Source organism: Glycine soja, chromosome 14, assembly GCF_004193775.1.
Source record: "Glycine soja cultivar W05 chromosome 14, ASM419377v2, whole genome shotgun sequence".
Classification (NCBI taxonomy): domain Eukaryota; kingdom Viridiplantae; phylum Streptophyta; class Magnoliopsida; order Fabales; family Fabaceae; genus Glycine; species Glycine soja.
Window position 1 is genome coordinate 12,433,594 of NC_041015.1, and position 21,143 is coordinate 12,454,736.

Below are 21,143 nucleotides of genomic sequence, written 5' to 3' on the forward strand. Positions count from 1 at the left end.
TTAGACATCTCATTATTCTCATCCCATAGTATAAGAAGGTGCTGGCAAGTTGATTACTGTAGTCTTAACCTTTGTCATCATGTTAATACTGTTGGTGATTCCTTGAGAACCAATTCCACTATCCTTCAGACCCTGCCACAAATCATATTTGCTTGTTTAGACAGAAAAATGTTCCTAAATGACATTTATGACTCTGCTTGGTTTTATATTCATTCTTAAATTTCATACTATCAATTGAGTTTAATTTTTTTCATACAGTTTTAATTAGTACGAAGTTCATAATCAGTTGAGTTACCTCATTGCCACATAATATTAATTAATAAGAGGACATGATAAAGTGATCCAACCTTATTGAATGTATGTGATAGGCCATTGGGCACAAACAATCCTTTGCTGGTTTACGCCAGCAAACGGGTCAAGGTGAATGGTGTATTTGGGTCCAATGACCTATCAATCTTTATAAAAATTATTAGGGACCAGTTAAACTTAAAAAATATAATTTTAAAATAAGTAAAAAATTACTTTTTTAAGCAGATGCAGTTATATAAGTTAAGTTAAACTCATCAATTAATGATGTTGTGTGGGAACAAAGGAGGAATGCTTTCCTTTTTTTTCTTTTCGTAAAAGTCTTAGAATTTGTTTCCCATAAAAAGTGTTTTTTACAATTAGTATTACAACCTTCAAAATTTTTATAGCTACTTAGCAAGATGGAGGACAAATATTTCACATGAAAAGGAAAGTGATCAGGTCCACGGGCTGGTGCTGAATTAATTTGAATTGTTCCTGTCTCCGTTGCATCACTGATCAACATTGCTTTGTTAATGTCTCTTGTGAAGACACACCCCTGCATTATACATAAGATGAATGAAAACTTTTCTGCCTTGAAATGGATAAGTGGCGCGTTTTAGACTGATGAGAACACAGTCAAGATTTTGCTGTGACACTCTTAACTGATCATCAATATGATGAAAACAAATTTTGAACAAATTGGGCAATCTCACTTAACTGTCAAGGGTACATAGGATTCACAAGATGGTCCTACTTTTAAAAAAAAACTGTTCAAAGTTTCAAATTCATCAAGGAAAAACTGATTATAACTGACACTTCCTTTTGCATGTAAAAAGAAAAATAGGGAAACAAAAGTGTAACCCCTTTTTAAATGATGGTACTCTTTTTTCCTTTGCATGTATGCATGCATATTGATCAACTAGAAAGCCAAAATTGCTAGCATTACAATGAGGATTCCTTCTTCAACAAAAAATATTTTGATAACCAGCAAAACCGGTCCAAATGGCTCATCTCATGCTATCCTCATATCGGGACAAACATTATCCAATACAATACAACAACAACAACAACAACGCCTTATCCCACTAGGTGGGGTCGGCTACATGGATCAACTTCCGCCATAATGTTCTATCAAGTACCATACTTCTATCCAAATCATTAAGTTCGAGATCCTTTTTTATAACCTCTCTTATAGTCTTTTTGGGTCTTCCTCTGCCTCGAATTGTTTGCCTTCTCTCCATCTGGTATACTCTCCTCACTACAGAGTCTACCGGTCTTCTCTCTACATGCCCAAACCACCTAAGTCTATTTTCCACCATTTTCTCTACAATAGGCGCTACTCCAACCCTCTCTCTAATAGCTTCGTTTCTAATTTTATCCTGTCGAGTCTTACCACACATCCACCGCAACATCCTCATCTCCGCTACTCCTACTTTATTCTCATGTTGGCTCTTGACCGCCCAACATTCTGTTCCGTACAAAATCGCCGGTCTTACCGCAGTCCGATAAAACTTTCCCTTTAGCTTGATCGGTACCTTTGCATCACATAACACCCCCGATGCTTTTCTCCATTTCATCCATCCTGCTTGAATGCGATGATTCACATCCCCTTCAATTTCTCCATCATCCTGTATTACAGATCCAAGATATTTAAACCGTGTGACTTGAGGGATAATATGGTCTCCTATTTTCACCTCTGAGTTAGAAACCCTCCTTCTTTTGTTGAACTTACATTCCATATACTCCGATTTGCTTCTGCTTAGGCGAAAACCATGTGTTTCTAGAGCTCGTCTCCAAGTTTCCAACCTCTCATTCAACTCCTCCCTCGACTCTCCAAGGAGGACTATGTCATCTGCAAAAAGCATGCATCTCGGTGCTATCTCTTGGATTTGTTCCGTGAGGACATCCAGAATTAAGGTAAAAAGGTAGGGGCTAAGGCTTGACCCTTGATGCAAACCAATTGTGATGGGAAAATCGTCTGACTCTCCACCCTGTGTCCTAACACTAGTCGATACCCTATCATACATATCTTGGATAGCTCGAATATATGCAACCCTAACCCCTTTCTTCTCTAGAGCTTTCCACAAAATCTCTCTAGGCACTCTATCATACGCTTTCTCCAAGTCAATAAAAATCAAGTGCAAGTCTTGTTGGTCCATGCGATATTGCTCCATCACCCGCCGTAATAAATAGATCGCTTCCATGGTCGACCTTCCCGGCATGAAACCAAATTGATTCTCAGTAACTTGAGTCTCCTTTCTTAATCTCCGTTCGATCGCTCTTTCCCATAATTTCATGGTATGACTCATGAGCTTGATTCCCCTATAATTTGCACAATTTTGTATATCCCTCTTGTTCATATAGATTGGAACTAACGTGCTTCTCCTCCATTCCTCCGGCATGCGTTTTGACCTCATAATTTCATTAAAGAGTTTGGTGAGCCACTCAAGACCTCTATCTCCAAGAGTTTTCCACACTTCAATAGGTATGTTGTCTGGCCCCACCGCCTTACCGTTACTCATTCTTTTCAACGCTTCCTTTACTTCCTGTTTCTGAATCCGACGATAGTACTTATAGTTCCGGTCCTCTTCTCTTGTGTCTAGACTGCTAGAGTCATATCCATATCCATCATTAAATAAGTTGTGGAAATACGCCTTCCACCTTTCCTTGATATCTTTTTCATGCACTAAGACTTTGCCTTCTTCATCCTTAACACACTTTACTTGATCCAAATCTCTAGTCTTCCTCTCTCTACCCTTAGCAAGCCTATATATAGATCTTTCTCCGTCCCTGGTTCCTAGAGCTTGGTATAGTCCGTCAAAAGCTTGGGTTCTTGCCTCACTCACTGCCTTTTTGGTTTCATTTCTAGCTATCTTATACTTATCCCAAGTTTCAGAATTTCTACACCTAGACCACTCCTTGAAACACTCCTTTTTTACTCTAACTTTGCTCTGAACACTTTCATTCCACCACCACGATTCTTTACCCCTAGGTCCAAAACCTCTAGATTCACCCAACGTCTCTTTAGCCACATTAATAATCTCTTGGGACATCTTGTTCCACATATCATTTGCACTTCCTTGTGATTGTCCACACCATCCCTCCCATATCTTTTGTTGGAAGATTCCTTGTTTCTCACCCTTCAAGTGCCACCATTTGATCCTTGGTGCTACCATAGGACTTCTTCTCTTTGCCCTATCTCTAATTCTTACATCCATGACCAAAACTCTATGTTGGGTAGTCAAGCTCTCTCCCGGGATAACTTTACAGTTCAAGCAATACTTCATATCAGGCTTCCTGATAAGGAAGAAATCTATCTGAGAACATGTCCCTCCACTTTTGTAAGTGATAAGATGTTCCGCTCTTTTCTTAAACCATATATTGGCTATAGAAAGATCCAAAGCCTCCGAAAACTCCAAGATGGATTTACCCTCCCCATTCATCTCCCCTAGGCCAAAACCCCCATGCACCCCCTCAAAACCTCTAGCCACGCTACCTACATGTCCATTGAGATCCCCTCCTAGGAAAACTTTCTCTCCTTGGGGTATATCCTGAAGTACCCCTTCTAAATCCTCCCAAAATTTTACCTTAAAGTGTTCTGCTAACCCAACCTGAGGTGCGTACCCACTAATAACATTAAAGGTGTCCTGTCCCACTACCAATTTTAAGGCTATGATACGATCTCCTACTCTTCTTACATCCACGACATCCTTCTTCCACTCCTTGTCCACAATAATCCCTACCCCATTTCTTAATCTGATTTTTCCCGTATACCACAGCTTAAATCCCAAGTTGTCTAATTCTTTCGCTTTTTCACCTGTCCACTTAGTTTCTTGTAGGCACATAAAATTGATCTTCCTCCTCACCATAACATCCACTATTTCCATAGATTTTCCAGTAAGTGTGCCTATATTCCATGTACCAAAGCGAATCCTCCTGTCATGAACTAGCTTCTTTACCTACACCCGTTCACGAAAATGTGGGAACCCTTGCTTACTTTTCACTACATCCGGGCGGCGATGCAGCGGCCCTTGCTCTTTTGACACTGTACTCGAGCCATACAGCGCGTTGCTTCCGGGCAACGACCTAAAAAAAGTAGTTTCAATGACTGATGCTCGATGACGGTTCTCTCATACTTGTCGTTATTTTCTAATCAGTGACATTTTTGTAAATACAAGGAACATTTCAAAGACGGTTGTTTTCAGAAACTTTGAATGAGGCGAGTTTTTATTTTTGTTCAAACTGCTCAGCTTGCACCCTAGCCCTCTTGGCCTCCGCTCACTCCGTCTTTGAATGAGGCCATTTTCACTCCGCTGAAGGTTTTAGAGGTTGAACTTCTCTCTCGACCGCCTCATCAAGTCCCTCGATGTTTGTAATGTCGTTACCCTTGGCCACGACGCCATCAAGAATCTTCAACGCCTCGCTGAGATCACCGTCGTGGCCCTCAAACAAACGCCCCTCGGTGATTGCCAGGTCCACCGCGCCTAGAAGGCGCTCTCCTCCCTCGTCGCCGCCATGCTACATGACAACAACAACGCCGCTGTCAAGGGAACCCAACACAGCCACTCCTTCGGCCACAACGCCGAAAACACCACCACCACCACTAAATGCAAGTCACTGTCGTGGAGCATGGCCAAGAATTGATCAGCGGCAAACCAAATCCACACAATGATGTCGAATCTAATTGTGCCACGTGGCGCGAATTCCTTTAGATTGGTGCAACCCATCTACAAGATGAGCACCAGACCTAAAGAAGTCGGAGGTGTCGCTCTCCCTCAAGTGCTACAGCCATTTGCTCTTCTTGCTGGGGGGAATGATATAGAAAACAGGTAAAGTTTTTTAAGACATTTGTTGCTCCCCTTAGTTAGATTGTACGACCAAATTGGTGCAGATTAGGTTTTAGCTAGGGATTGGATTTTGCTCAATGACTTATCATCTTGCTTTTGAAGTGTTAATTTTTTAATTGTCCCTTAATGAGAGGGATGAAAATTACTTGATAATTCTCAGAATGTATAAATGCCTTTATCTCAAACTCATTCATGACTATGGATTTCCTTTCACTTGCATGGTGTAACCTCTGCAGCCTGAGCCACAACATGGATAAATTGTTCTACTTGATAATGACTCTATGAAGCAATTGGAGCCCAGTAGCCTAAACGTTCTTCCTTCGGTGAGTCAAACTACTTCAACTATATTGCAATAGAGTAAATCTAAATCCTCTTACAATATCTTTCTATTAATTCTCTTATTGGTTAGACCAAAAATCTATTGAATTTTTTAAAGTTGTTACACTTAATTTTTATCGTGGAGTATTAGAAGACTAATAAGATGATTTAACATTACTTGTTCTAATGTTATTCAACCTACTCATTTATTTATGAAACTCTGCATAAGATGGAAATGAGTGCCAGAATGGATGGTGCAGATTTCGGGTCATTCCCAACATGCAAGTCTAATAATGTAAAGGTAAGAAATTATAAGGCAGAAGTAAGTGATTCTATATTCCGAAGTAAGTGATGAATGACAACAGCTGTTTCCAAAAGAAATGGATATGTAATCTTATGATCTCTGCCAACATGTATATTATATAATTATCAATTCAGTTGGCAACAATAAGTAGGTTTGTTGTGATCACTGTAACATCCTGGAAATTTCTACCCGGAATTTTTGGAAACGATGTATTTTGAATGATTATATATATAAGTATTATTCAGTGTATATGCATATATGTTCTTGGTAAGGGTAGGAATAGTGGGGGCAAGATATGCGGGTTAGGCTAATTAAGGAAGAGAAATCCATAACTGGGAGGTTATGGGTTAATTCTTAATTAATTAGTTTAAAAATCATCGTTTTGCGTGCGACTTAAAATTTAACGAAACCAACCTCTGAACCACGCTCGGGGTTTTATTCTGAGCGTTTTGATATATATATTGCTTGCTTTCGAAAACTGGCCCCGACGGACGCAGAGAAACGCGAGAAACTGGAACCAGAGAAATGGCACACAAACCGAGGCAGGATTTTAGCGTTTCAAAGGTCAGATTTTCTCACTTTTGTGGCTGAGTGTGGGTCACAGTAAAAAGGGAAAGTGGGCCCTTTTGCTCCACTCAAATAGGGACATGTGGCAGAGCTTGAATAAAATAATAGAAAAAGGGGAAAACCCTTTTATTTAAAACCAAAAAGCTTTTCTCTCTCTTCACTCAGCCCCGACACTTTTCAGATAGCTCTCTCTCTCCCTCACGTTGCCATTTTCTTCTTCTTCATTCTCCATTGAAGCTCCAAGCAAAGCTTCAACCTTTGGCCATCATTTCTGCTCCAAATCGCGAAAGGAGGGCATTTCCGGAGTCGTGAAGTGCGTGGCTACGAGTGGGACTTCGAAAATTCAGGTTTGGGTGGACTTCTTTCTCTCTTAAATTTCGTGGGTATGGGGTGTTGGGAGATATGATGGGTAGTTTTGTTAGTTTTCTGCTTCATGATGGTTATTTGTGAAGACTCTTGTTGAAAGCTTGTTGAAATTGCCATGTTTGGATGAGCTAAACATACCCATTCTGTTTTAGGGTTTTTGTGATGATGTTTGTGATGTTTATATGCTGAAATTGCTGATGGAAAACTGTTAGAGATGAAGGGTAGAACTAACCTAGGGTTAGAAAGTGAGAATGTGATGTTATGAGTGGAAAAAAGAGTGAGGCTTCGAGAGTTGGAAGGCTAAGTCTGAATTCTGTGGTAAATGGAGGTTAAAGTGAGTTAATACTAGCTTGAAATGTCAATTAGGACTTGGGAGAAAGCTTGGATTGTGCTAGAGAGAAAAACAAATGACCAAAGTGAACAAAGAGCCATTTCTAGGGCAAATTTGGGTGTTGAAGAGTCAAATTTTGATTCGGTGAGATTTTAGGTGTAAATCCAGTTTGAACAAGTCTAAATAGATGTTATAGACTTGTGTGAGGTGAGAGTTTGCTTCAAATTTACCTCATTCTAAATTTCACTTCTCAAACCTAGAAAACCCATTGAATAGAGGGGTGTTGGACACCTAGATTCTGTGTTGCTGTGTTTTGAAGCTTGGTTTTGGGTTAGACATGGTTGATACATGATTTGGGACTTGTAGGAATTGATTTGGGCAAGATTGGATGAGAGGAAGTGTGATTTTCGAAATCTGCACTTATGCATAATTTTGCTGTCAAAATAGGTGCAGCAGAATTTTGGCTTTGTGCAGAAAAATGCTTGTGGTGTGTTGAGCAGAGTTTTCTGGCTTTGCCCTGTTTTGCTTGGCTGTGATAGCTTGTGCTGTTTGAATTTTGTTTTGCTTGGATGTTGTGGAAGCTTGGGAGGATTGATGGGGACCCGGTGTTGAGAGAAACGAGGATATGGGCTACGTGGGAGTACGTGAGCTCAGTTGGAGGTGGGCAACAGGGGATGGTGGGTTTATGCGCGCATTGTGGATGTGGAAAACTTGTTGTGCACCATCGCCCGACCGCCACCTAGTACCACATGTGATGGGTACCCCATAATCCTACAAGCTTGAGATGAGGAAGTGTTAAAGGGTGAAACTTCCTGCTTTTATTGTTGACCACAGAGTGGTACCTGGAGATATGTCGCGGGGGTCAGGAGACCTTGGGGACGTCAGGTGGGGTGCTATTGCCCAAAACCAAGCTTGACCAATCCCGACCCAACCCAGGCATAGTCGGTCAGTGAGAACCTGTGATGTACCTAAATAGGCGAGCTCCTGGCAGTCAACAGATAAAAGGAACAAAGACCACAAAGCAAGGAGGCTTGTGGTGGCTGGCCAGCTGTGAATTTTGTGTGATATGTGGATTATGGCCTCTGGTAATCGATTACCAAGGGTGGGTAATCGATTACAAGGCTTAAAAATGAAGACAGGGGGATAAGATGGTCTCTGGTAATCGATTACCACGGGGTGTAATCGATTACCAGGCTTGAAAACGAGGTCAGGAAGCTAAGGAAGCCTCTAGTAATCGATTACCAGCCTGTGTAATCGATTACCAGGTATGTGTAATCGATTACACAGTGCATTTTTGCATATTTCATGTCCTGAGGCTGTGTAATTCAAGTTTAGCCTCTGGTAATCGATTACCAAGGCTGTGTAATCGATTACCAGAGATGAAAAGCCTTAAGATACCCTTCTTACTTGCATGTAATGGTTTGTAGAAGTATTGTGTTGCGGCATGGTTAGATTCTTGTGAAAGAGTCTACCCCTTTCTTTTCTTTCTTGTAGATCGTGATGGCGGCGCAGCTAACCCATGATCGAGTGAGATGGAGCTTGGGAGACCCTCGAAGGCAACACAAGGTGCTGATTTCGGGGCACGATTCGATTCACGGCTACTTCATTGGTGCATCCAGATGAACCGGCGCGTACGCTTCAGCGCACTGTAGAGTGGACAGTTCCATGGATTAGTTTTATATACTTTTGAGGGTGGGTGTATCTAGGACTGACTGTTAGGTTTACTCTTTTGTTTTTGTATGGGTAGACCTGATGTATAGGAATTTGATGATTGTATACATGTGGCTGAAACCACCACTATGGACACCTTTGCTCTGGATGACACTATGTATTTTGTAAAACTCCCATATTTTGGACAGCTTTAAATGATGAATGCATTTATGATAAATCTTGTTATTTGAAAAGAAAGCATTAGCAACTTTATTTGTAAAGGAGTTTATCGACTGTATTTTATTCTTTTATTTTCACGTGACGACCTAAAGTAATGACTGGTACATTCTTCCTTTTGAAACAACAAAATAGTTTAGAGATTATGAGCGGTAAGAAAGAAATGACTTCGAATAGAGTTGTGAACTGGCCATTCAGGACTCTATAGTGAGGATTTTCCTTCTAAACCTTGTTATGGTGAAAAGAGAAAGAAATGAAAAAGAAAAAGAAAAAAAAAATTACCATGGTTTTTGTTAATTAAATCATTACTATTTAACCAGTCCTTATTTTGGGGACGCTACAATTACCATGTAGATGCCATGGAAGCAGCTCATACCACTGAAAAGGGTCTCAATAAAAGTAAGTTTGCACTCCTCTTTCTGTAGTAATCTTTCTCTTATACCTTCTTCCTCCCATCATTTAGGTTTCTAATTTTGATTTTTTTTGCTAACAAGATTTCTATAATGTGTGCCATCCTATGCAGGGAAGTAGGTTGTGGATATTAATAGAAACAAATGAGATCCAACACCTTCCAAACAACATTTATCGCCTTCTTCTCAAGGCGGTCAAGAAACATATTGTGAAGGAAGAGAAAAGGAGACGTTTTATAGAATTTGTAACCTCAAAGTTTCGTAACAACCAAAATTTGTATGATTGTGTGGCTATCCAACAAAAAATAAAGCTTGCTTGTGATTATACTTTTCTTCTTAACAGTGTACACCATCACAAGGTATTGCTCTCTATTTCATTTTTCGTTCAAGATTCAAATAGTCATTTGTTTGTGCCCGTGGGTAAGAAGTTTGATTGAACTGTTGTTATTGGCCAAACAATGAGATCTACACAAACTCGTTTAGTTATAAACAAGGTGTCAAGTGTCAACACTTAACAACTTTAGTTAAGGTATGTATATTGTTAAATTAAAATAAGCACAGAAGACTAAGAGGATGTGGTTTTTGAGTAGTGATCAGCATCACTGAGGAGTGGTTGAGCCTGGAGAAAACCTCTATAGATTTTGTCTTATCATTGATATCATTTTTTTTACTCATTTTATTGTGAATAAATATATTTTTCAAGAAAACTACGTTTTATCCATCTGGCTTTTTGACCATGCATCATTGTTGACATTTTTGCAGGATTTACTTTTTTCATTCAACATTGTTGTGGATAAGTAAGATGAAGTAAAAAGGACTCTTGGAAAATTTGCTTCTAGTGTTGATCTTCAACTTTTCGAGGTTTATCAGCCATAATGATTGGTAGAGTTAATTTTTGCATGCATGGAGCATGCCTTTGTACTACACTGTAGATTTTGGTGGGATGATTATTTCTTCTGAATGAACAAAATGGTTTCATAGCTTTTTTGTCCAGAACGAAAAAACATAACGAAGAAAAAGAGAAATGGGATTTAGTGCTAATGAATAAATTATATCATTCACTCACTAGTTCATTTCTTTCTAATAACAAAATCTATTATACAATTGTAATAGATATATTTCTTTCAAATTAAGTGCATGTTTTTCAAGGTTTCAAATTTTGAGTTGCTTCTACGGATGTTAGCAATTCAAATTCAGGTCTTGGCTTAGGTTGTTGCCTTTTGGAATTTTATTGCTAGCTTGGCAAACTCCATCTATTAAATGTCTTATTCATACATTTTGCCTATTATTATTATTATTATTTTAGCATTTATAAAACTTGTGATATGAAATGAATGACCATAAGAATACATTGCGTTATACTCAAATTCATTACTTTAAATTTTTTAAATTTTTTTGAAAAAAATGACATTTTAAGACGATTTTCGGTAAAAATCATTTTCGAATATTATTCTTCTAAGACGGTTATTTACATAAAAACTGTCTTAAAATGATAGTTTTTTTTATATGATTTTTTAAGAATCGTCGTGAAAAGTTTTAACTTTTTACAATGTTAACTTTAAAGATGGTTCAAAATCGTCTTTGAATATGTCAAAAAATCATCATGAAAAACTCATTTTCTAGTAGTAAATGATCAAATGAGGTTTCCCTCCCATATGTATTCCTGGCATAATGTTGCTCCTTTCTCCTTAGCATCCATTACCAACCCTTTAATGAAGTTAGCAGAGGATTTGGTGACAACTGGTGTGACATCAGTGTCAATCTTAGGAAGTCCAACAGTTAACTTTGCAATTCTATCATTGATTTTCATAACAAGAGTGTTTGCAACCGATTCCATGACCAAAGCAACCTTTATAGTTGTGCATCTTTGACCACTGGCACAAAAGATTTCACAGCATTTGTTTAGGATTTAGGACTAAGCTGTCGTAGGAGTTAATGCAGCACAATATGACACCAAATCCCCCGATGCATTGTAAGAAAGTCACCAATCTCAGAACCCTTTCCTGTCACACAACTAATAAGACCTTCAGGGAAACCAACCAAATGAAAGCAATGCACCATATGTAGTGCAGCGGCAGAACCCTGTAAAGATAAAGAACTAAGCAAGTTGTCCGACTTATAAAGCCTTTCAAACATATGCAGCACTTGAGATTTAATTTAGATTATATAGTAGCAAGACTATAACTATTAATACGTATATGCTCTATAAATAGTCACATACCTGGGTTGGGGGTTTAAGCACAATTGAGTTTCCAGCAATGAGTGCTGGAGCAACCTTTGAAACAGCCAGATTAACAGGATAGTTAAAAGGTGGAATGGCTAAAACAACTCCAAGTGGAATCTGCACACAGAAAATATCTCAAAATAATGCCTTATTTACAATCACAAGCATAGGGTCTAGCATATCATTGAGATCTAATATCGACTAGAGATATGGTCAATATAGGCCTTATAAGGTGATGCAATCCTACCCCGCAAGGGCATTGGATAGAAAACTGCAAGTAGATTGGGCCAGATATGCAAGAGAAGGCCCTAGGGTTCTTATGAGCCTTAGGGTAGATTTCGGGCCCATGGGCTAAGTACGAGCCCACTTATCTTTGTAAATATTAGATTAAGGTTTCATTATTTTTGGGCCTTGTATTTAGGGCTCCATAATGTAGGTAGGGTACCCTAGAAATATAGGATTTTTCAGCCCTTGTATTTTAGGGCACCTAGACTAGTTTTTGTATTAGGGGTAGTTTTGTAATTTCACATGCACTAAGTGGATATTTGATGTGTGTGGTTGGAAATAAATTTAATTGAATTGGTAGAAGCCCAATCCAATTAAATTTTAGAGGGGGAGGTGAGCATTTGCTTACTACACCCCATTGCCACATCATATAGTCACACTTTGTGCATGTCCTTCATGCTTTTCATGCCTCATGACACCTAAGCACACTTAGTGGAGAATCTTGGAATTGATCTTGGATTAGTGGGCTGAACCATAACTAAAATTCACTAATCATAATTAGTGAAATTTTGGCTCCAAAGTTTGGCTCCACAAATTCAATTTCAAATTCAAGTGAAATTTGAATTTCCCTCCAATTTTGTGTGACACTTAGGCTATAAATAGAGGTCATGTGTGTGCATTTTTTTCAACTTTGATCATTTGAATATTAACTTCAGATTTCAGAGCTCTTTTTGAGCACAAAATTTCGTGCTCTTCTCTCCCCCTCCCTTCATTCATCTCCTTCTTCCTCCAAGCTCTTATCCATGGCCTCCTATGGTGGTGAGCTTCTTCTAGACTTATCTTCTCCTTGAAGTGGCGTCTCCTCTCTCTCTTCCTTCTCCATTCCGCTGCCATTTATCTTCGAAGAAGCAAAGGAATCCATTGATGAAGAAGATCCTAGGCCTACAAGCTCCAATGGAGCTTGCATCATGTGGTATCAAGAGCATCTTCATCTAGGTGATGTTCTTTTGCTTCCTCTATCTTTTTGTTCGGTGAATTCTCTTTAATTCCTTGTTCTTCATCTTATTCTCCATGTATATCCTCCATTGTCTTGTGGTTTGGTGCTGTTTAGAGTAGATTAAAAAAAAAAAACCGATTAAATCTTAGATCTACAATTGTTCTTGCATTTCTATGGTTCAAATTTTGTAGATCTACTCTTGAATCTTGTTTTTGTGATTGATTTTAGGTTCTATCAATTTTCATTCATAATATTCTTGTGCTGAACCTTTAGATCTAAATTTTGTTCAAAAATATTGATTAGAAAAAAAAACACAAAAATCTAAGTGTAAATCACTTAATCCATGTTGTCTTAGAGTCATGTTTAGTCATAGTAATTGTCACATTATGTTCTAAGTTTGTGTTGAATTTTATTTTGTTGATTGAATTCTAGATACATTTGTTCATGTATTCTTGTCATTCTTAGCCTATCTTTTGAATTTTGAGTCTAATTCATGCATGTTATTTAGTTCATAACATGTTCTAAATCAATTCCTAGAGGTAGTCTTGTTCTTGAACTTTTTTTTTTGCTTTCTAAGTTTCCTACATGATGCCTATGATGAAGTTGAGGTTTGGTGCTGAGTTGTGGCTGGATTTGTGAATCAAAATAAGTCTTAAGCTCTCTTTAATTGTGTTACTCAAGATAATTGAGCATAAGCAAACACAAATTGTAACTATCCAAGCCTTAAGCAACACAAACACTACTCTTGATTTCTAGGTTGAAATCGCTGGTGCTGGCAGCTTGAACATACGAACTTGTATAAATTACTGGGAATTGGTCACTACGTTTTTTGAGCTGAAACTTTTACTGAATTGTCTAGACATCTGGAAAAAAATTATAAAAAAAGAACCAAGCGATTTGGATTAAAGGAAAAAATAAGAAAAATATTACAAGTTGGCAGAAAAATCAGTGTCCAGGAAAAAAAAAGAAAAGTGAAAGGAAAGTGTGCTTGTTGTTTTGGCTCAAAATTTGTTCTATAATTGGTGCCTATTTTATACCAATCCTAGTTCTGAAATTTCAATTGAAAATTATTGTGAAAACAAGTGCCAAAACTAGAGGTTTCTTGAGTCTTTTTTTTTAGTTTTTTCTACTCTACTCTAGAGCCATTCTAGGTTTCTCTTTGAGTCCTAGCTTGCTTTTTTGTGCTTTTCATTGCTTTAATTGTTGAATAATCCTTGGAAATTTGTCTTGTTAAAACTCTATTGGTTTAGCTTTCATTTCATTTTTTTTTGGTCTTTGGTTATTGCTTGTCTCTTTGTTTCCTTGCTTGTGAGTTGCCATATAGGGAATTGGAAAGGAGGATTGGTGCCATATCTTGAAGAATTTGAGTCCAGAAGCAAGGGGCCAACCACCTTAAGAGCTATTGGACTAAGAAGCACTCCAAATTGAGTGAAATACTAAAGATATAATAGCCACCACAATTGAGGACTTTTTTTTTTTGTAATTTTGTAATTGGCAATTTGTTTTGCTTTCAAATTTTGTAACAAAAAGGCCTTTCATTGGAAGTAAGTTGGGAGCCTCCAATAGGTCACCCTACTTCCATTTGTGTGTAATAATTTTAGGCAATTTCCCCTTAGGATAGTGAGTGTTTTGTTGGGAACCTTAAATGAGGTCATCCAAACACTCTTAGGATCCGCCTAGTTTGCATTTCTTGCACTTTAATTTCTTGCTTATTTTCATAGTTTATTTCCTTTACCCTCCATTGTCAAACCGCCTAGATAGCTTGCCTTTTACCAATTAGTTTTTACCTTATCTTTCACACCTCTTTTAGTGTTTATTTTGGCTAGTTTCAACCATAGTTTCTTTTAGCTTTTGTTTTCAAACCCCCAACAAGAAAGAACCATAACTTAGGAACCAACATGAGTCTTCATTCTTCATCTAGTGTTAATGGTGAGGGTTCTACTCCTAAGGACCCCTTGTATAAGATATTAGATGAGTTGAGATCCCTTAAGTTGTGGAAAGAAAAACAAGAGAGAAAAGAAAAAGGTAAAAAAAGAGTGGAAGAAATAAGTCAAGATGAAAGAGAGAAAATAAGAGAGGAAGAAAGAAGAAAAATAATGAAAGAAATGAAAAGAGAAAAACATGTCTCCTATAGTAGTCATAACTCTTGCAAGAGCCTAAGTGAAGAACTTCGTGACTATTATGAAGGAAGGCATAGGTCACATCTTAGACCTCACTCCCATAGGAGAGAAAATGAAAGAAAGCCTCAAGAGGTTAACATTAAACTCCCATACTTCCATGGGAAGGACAATGTAGAGGCTAATTTAGATTGGGAAATAAGGGTAGAGCAACAACTTAAAAGGAAGTCTACTTCAAAATCTTATGGCTCTCACTCTTATCCAAAGAAAGACCAAGGTCAAGGAATCTTAGGGGTGAGACCTTCTAAGCCCAAAGATGATAAGGGTAAGACAATAGAAAAGCAACCCCTTAAGGCTAGTATGCAAGAGAAGACTAGCTCCATGAAGTGCTTTAAATGTCTTGGAAGAGGACACATTACTTCTCAATGCCCCACCAAGAAAACCATGATTATGAGGGGCCAAGACATTTATAGTAGCCAAGATGAGGCTACTACTTCACCTTCCGCTAGTAAAAGTGAAGAAGCAAAAGGGGAAGAATCTAGTGAAGAGATCTACCCCCAAGAAGAAGGACAACCTTTAATGGTTAAGGAGGAGTGTAAGGAGGTAAGTGTCTCCTCCAAGAGGTTAGCTAAGAAGGAAAGACATTTTGAAATAAAGACAAATATTAAAGAAATTTCCCTTCTTAGACAACCTCCACATTTTCTCCTTTGTAAAAAGACACTTGTTAGCATTGCCACATCTCTTAGGCTTGAGTTTATTCCTCAAGTAAAGGAGTTGTTGGATGAGGGTTTGGTTCGCAAGAGATTAAATCTTTGTGCTTTGTTGGTGCCCAAAATAGGTATTATTAGGCGCCAAATCCCAAAAATAGGTGGTGTGATGAATGCTTTGGGTGGTGCAACACTCTTTTGTAAAATCACTCGTGCACCCAACATCTTCATGATTTGTGTACATAGGGACTCGTTAGGTAGGTTTGTTCTTATTTTTAGTTTCAATACAAACTTAGGCACTCATATGGGACACCTTAGGTTTGTCATATGTTTTGGTAGGAATAATCAACATGAAAATACAGAAAAAGGTATGCTCTATTGCTTTACTTTTCTTAATTTTTTAAATTGTGATCAAGGGGTTCCCATGAACCCTAAGAGAATAAAGGTCATTCCTGAGTGGCCCGCTCCACCAAGTGTAAGAAAAATTTGGGGTTTCCAAGACTTAACAAACTTTTACAAAAGGTTTGCCCCGTATTTTTCTATACTTGTAGCACCACTCATTGAGTTGGTGAGGAACCATGTTCCTTCATGGGAAGATGCCCATGAAATGAGTTTTCAGACCTTACCTTACTTCAGCATACTAAACACCACTAATACATATGTTTTTGTTATTTTTACAGGTGTTGAGGGAAAAAGCCCAGAGTTTCAAGAACCTCGGGATTTGAGGTCAAATCCTTTTCAAGGGGGAGGGAATGATGCAATCCTACCCCGCAAGGGCATTGGATAGAAAACTGCAAGTAGATTGGGCCAGATATGCAAGAGAAGGCCCTAGGGTTCTTATGAGCCTTAGGGTAGATTTCGGGCCCATGGGCTAAGTACGAGCCCACTTATCTTTGTAAATATTAGATTAAGGTTTCATTATTTTTGGGCCTTGTATTTAGGGCTCCATAATGTAGGTAGGGTACCCTAGAAATATAGGATTTTTCAGCCCTTGTATTTTAGGGCACCTAGACTAGTTTTTGTATTAGGGGTAGTTTTGTAATTTCACATGCACTAAGTGGATATTTGATGTGTGTGGTTGGAAATAAATTTAATTGAATTGGTAGAAGCCCAATCCAATTAAATTTTAGAGGGGGAGGTGAGCATTTGCTTACTACACCCCATTGCCACATCATATAGTCACACTTTGTGCATGTCCTTCATGCTTTTCATGCCTCATGACACCTAAGCACACTTAGTGGAGAATCTTGGAATTGATCTTGGATTAGTGGGCTGAACCATAACTAAAATTCACTAATCATAATTAGTGAAATTTTGGCTCCAAAGTTTGGCTCCACAAATTCAATTTCAAATTCAAGTGAAATTTGAATTTCCCTCCAATTTTGTGTGACACTTAGGCTATAAATAGAGGTCATGTGTGTGCATTTTTTTCAACTTTGATCATTTGAATATTAACTTCAGATTTCAGAGCTCTTTTTGAGCACAAAATTTCGTGCTCTTCTCTCCCCCTCCCTTCATTCATCTCCTTCTTCCTCCAAGCTCTTATCCATGGCCTCCTATGGTGGTGAGTTTCTTCTAGACTTATCTTCTCCTTGAAGTGGCGTCTCCTCTCTCTCTTCCTTCTCCATTCCGCTGCCATTTATCTTCGAAGAAGCAAAGGAATCCATTGATGAAGAAGATCCTAGGCCTACAAGCTCCAATGGAGCTTGCATCATAAGGTTTGGATAGTCCTTATACAGTATGAATAGTCCTCATCTTACAAGTTTGATTTATAGGATTAAGTTATGTCCGAAGTTTAAATTCTAACATGATATTAGAGACTAAAATTTTAGACAATGCAACATTTTGTGAGGGAAAAGAACAGCATAGTCAATGCTAAGTATTAGAACCATCACCTCTAAAAATACCTTGGAAGTTAGACAGTATTTGGTTCTTTCATTGCCCCGAAAACTATCAGAGATGAGAAATTCTCCTTCCCCAAGAATTCCCACCCCTTCCTCAGCACAATATGACACCAAATCCCCTGATCTGACCACCAACACCAAGAGATAAATCACAGCATTTAATAAATTAAGTGAAAGCCAAGACCCAAATGGCCAAATCTTATAAACATGCAACATAAGCCCTTAATTTCCCATCAAGAGTTCCTAACATGTTATTCGCATAATATTTGAATGCTAAAATTAAACATGAATGTAAGAGGGGGGAGGGAAGCAAGAAAAGTCTTGAATTTGATAAATACTCGCTAAATCAAAATTTCTATTTGTACATGCACATACTTCAGTGACAGCATCCTTAGCTGGCTTTGCAATCTCCTGAACAAGGCACTTTGTGCTCCTTCAGTATTGCAGCGGCCTTGTGAAGCAACTCTGCTCTTTTCCACAGTGGAGTCTTGACCCATGATTTTTGAGCTGTTTTTGTGGATTCCATGACCCTATTAACCTCTTTATGGGTACATGCTGTTTGGGATTCAATTAAAGTGGATTAATATCCCAAAGTCACCACCCTTGAAACCAAAACTAAAAAAAAAAAAAGACTACCATCATGCTATTACTAATGAATTCCAACAACAAAACATGAAAAACAAAATGATCACATACATAGGTGTGTTGTTATCTGCCAATTAAAGTATTGGATCAAAAACCAAGAATTGATATGGTAAAGACATGGTTTTCATGTTCTGTGGTCAAAAGGGTGTGTTAACATTATTACCTTGGACCTTGAAGTGGATCTTCCTAGTGGTGGGATTGATAATGGGAACAAATTTTCCAGAAGAGGACTTGTTCCACTGGCCTTGTGCATGGTACTTGAAGACATCACCATCTATAATCTCTGCAAAGGTGCCACTGCCAGCCATTTTGAATAAACAAGTGATTCGATTTGAGGTTTGCACTTTGGGTTATGTGTGTCTATATATATATATGACATGATATGATTAGTGAGGTTGATTCAGACAGGGTCAAGGAACAGCTACAAATGTTGCTAATACTTAGTGCTCAGTCTTGTTCGGTCCTCCACCGATCAGTTCTCTCCAGGCCGTTTTTCAGGAACTACAAAAGAATAGTAACAGTTAAAGTACTAATTTAGAACTGAAATATAGGACACGCCTCGTATTAATTTGTCGATGACAGATATTATAAACGTGGCTTGTTTAATCGGGAAACTAGGGGTGGTTTCCTCGGGGCCATATTTATTTCACGGATAATTTTTTAGTTCAAAGATAAATATTTCTGGAAATAAAAAATGAGAATATTATTTTTGATATATTATACAAAAATATGTTTGATTAACTATTAAAAACAGTGGAAATATTTTTTATATGTCTATGAATAATTAAAACATGTTTGTTTGACATTCTTTTATTAGGAATATGTATGATAATTATTAAAATATCCTTATTGTTAAACTTTTTTAAAAATAATATGCAAACTGTTCAAAGTAACTACAAATGTAAAAATATTCACAAGAAAGCCACAAAATACAGTATCCAAAAACTGACACTACAACCCATCAGGGTCCCAAGATTTTGTTACCAAAACATACGGGAACATTAAGAGGATAATTGGATAGTGGGTGGTATAAGGAGGATATATGTATATTTTTGCTCCCCAAGTTATTTATGTCCCATGGGAATAATAAAACATTGCTTAAAGTTGAGATTACGACTTACCCGGAATTAAAATATACAAAGAGTTAATTGTTTTATTACTTCATAACAAAGGTGAGATGTATTTTTCCTCTTTTATATTTTTCGGGACTGAAAAAATTTATCGGTAAAACAAGAACCCCTTGTAATTCTATCTTTATTTTTCATTTTTTGTTTTTACTTTTAAATTACAAAACTATCAACTTATTTTCAGTGTTTTTTTTATACAAATACTTGTAAACAGAAAACCAATTAAAAATAAAGTGACAATTTTGTAATTAAAAAATGAAAACAAAAAATAAAATTACAAGTAAACGGCCACCCAACTAGGAATCAACAATTCCTTATTTAATGTTTTTAGTTATAATATATGGGTGTGAAATTAGTCTCCCAATATTGATATTTCTTATTGAAAAAATTGGTAAATACTTCACACCAGGGTCATAGACTAAGAAAATATATAAATATTTCTTAATATTTTTAGTTTTAAATATAAATATTAATATGAATAATTTATTAAAAATTCAATAAATTATATAATATTATTCAATTATATGGTTATAATCCAATATTTATTAAAAAAATGACTTTTATCTAATAGATTAGTATTTTTACATACTTCAATTGAAACATTAATAAATTTATAAACAATATACTTGAAACCATGTAATTTGTGTTATTACTATGAATACTATTTTTATATCTACTTGAATTTTGTCTAAATATTTTTATTTAAAAAAATTCATAAATGATATTTTAATAATTTTGAAGATCCAGTAATTTGTTTTTTTTTTTAAGATATTGATTCTAATTATGTGATATTGGTAATGTTTTGAATTGTTTAACCTCATTACAGCTTGCATTAAATATTCTCTTAATGTAATGGTTGTTTATTATTATTATTATTATTATTATTATTATTATTATTATTATTATTATTATTATTATTATTATTATTTAATTTTAATTTTAGTTTTATTACTTACTATATTTTAAATTTATTAATCTATAATTGCTTAAAAAAAAGATATTTATATATAAAATATTATGAAGTGATCAAAATTTTATATCTTATAATTTAATTATTTTACGTATTATTTATGTATAAGAAATATTATTGATATATGTTACTATTTTTTTTAATATTTAACATGTTAGTTTTATATGCTAATATTTTTTCATTATATTAAAAAAGACAAAATTATTAATTAATTATAATAATAATTATATTATTAATGCATACTTTACAACTATTTTATATTTATTATACGTAATGAATATTTAATATTTCATACTCTGAAGTTATAATGTAAAAAAAAGAATATTCTCTGAATTTATAAAATAAAAAATATATAATATTAAAATTAAATTTTATATGAATTAAAAAAACACTATTTATTGTTATTGCTTTTAATTTATTATTATAAAAATATATAATAATTATTATTAATGTAGTTGATGTAATTCTCTATAAAAAAATCTATAGTAAAGAGTTATATACATACATATATAGTTTTATATTACTTTTTTAAATATTACTTTTAAATTATCTAAATATATATAAAAAAATTTCAATTGATTATATAATATATTTTATTAATTAAATTTAAAAAATATTTTTTTATATAATTTATTTATTAACATATATCCTTAGTTGTTATAAATACAATAAAACTTTATGAATTATTTAAATTTAACTAAATTATTATAATATTCAATGTTATTATAATATTTATATATCTATAAAATATTTAAGATTTTAATAAAATAACATAATAAAAATTAAAAAAAAACTCATTCGAAAACTAATTATTGGTAAGAATAAAACTAATAGTACATTATTAATATTATTTTATCAATAATAATAATTATAATAATAATAATAAAGTAATTATTATAATAATAATGA

General features: G+C 35.9%; 1 pseudogene; it reads right to left on the reverse strand.

Annotated features, from left to right (window-relative positions):
* Positions 1–18: 18 nt before the first annotated feature.
* On the reverse strand, positions 19–18,448 carry LOC114383442 (annotated as a pseudogene).
* Between the last annotated feature and the right edge of the window lie 2,695 nt (positions 18,449–21,143).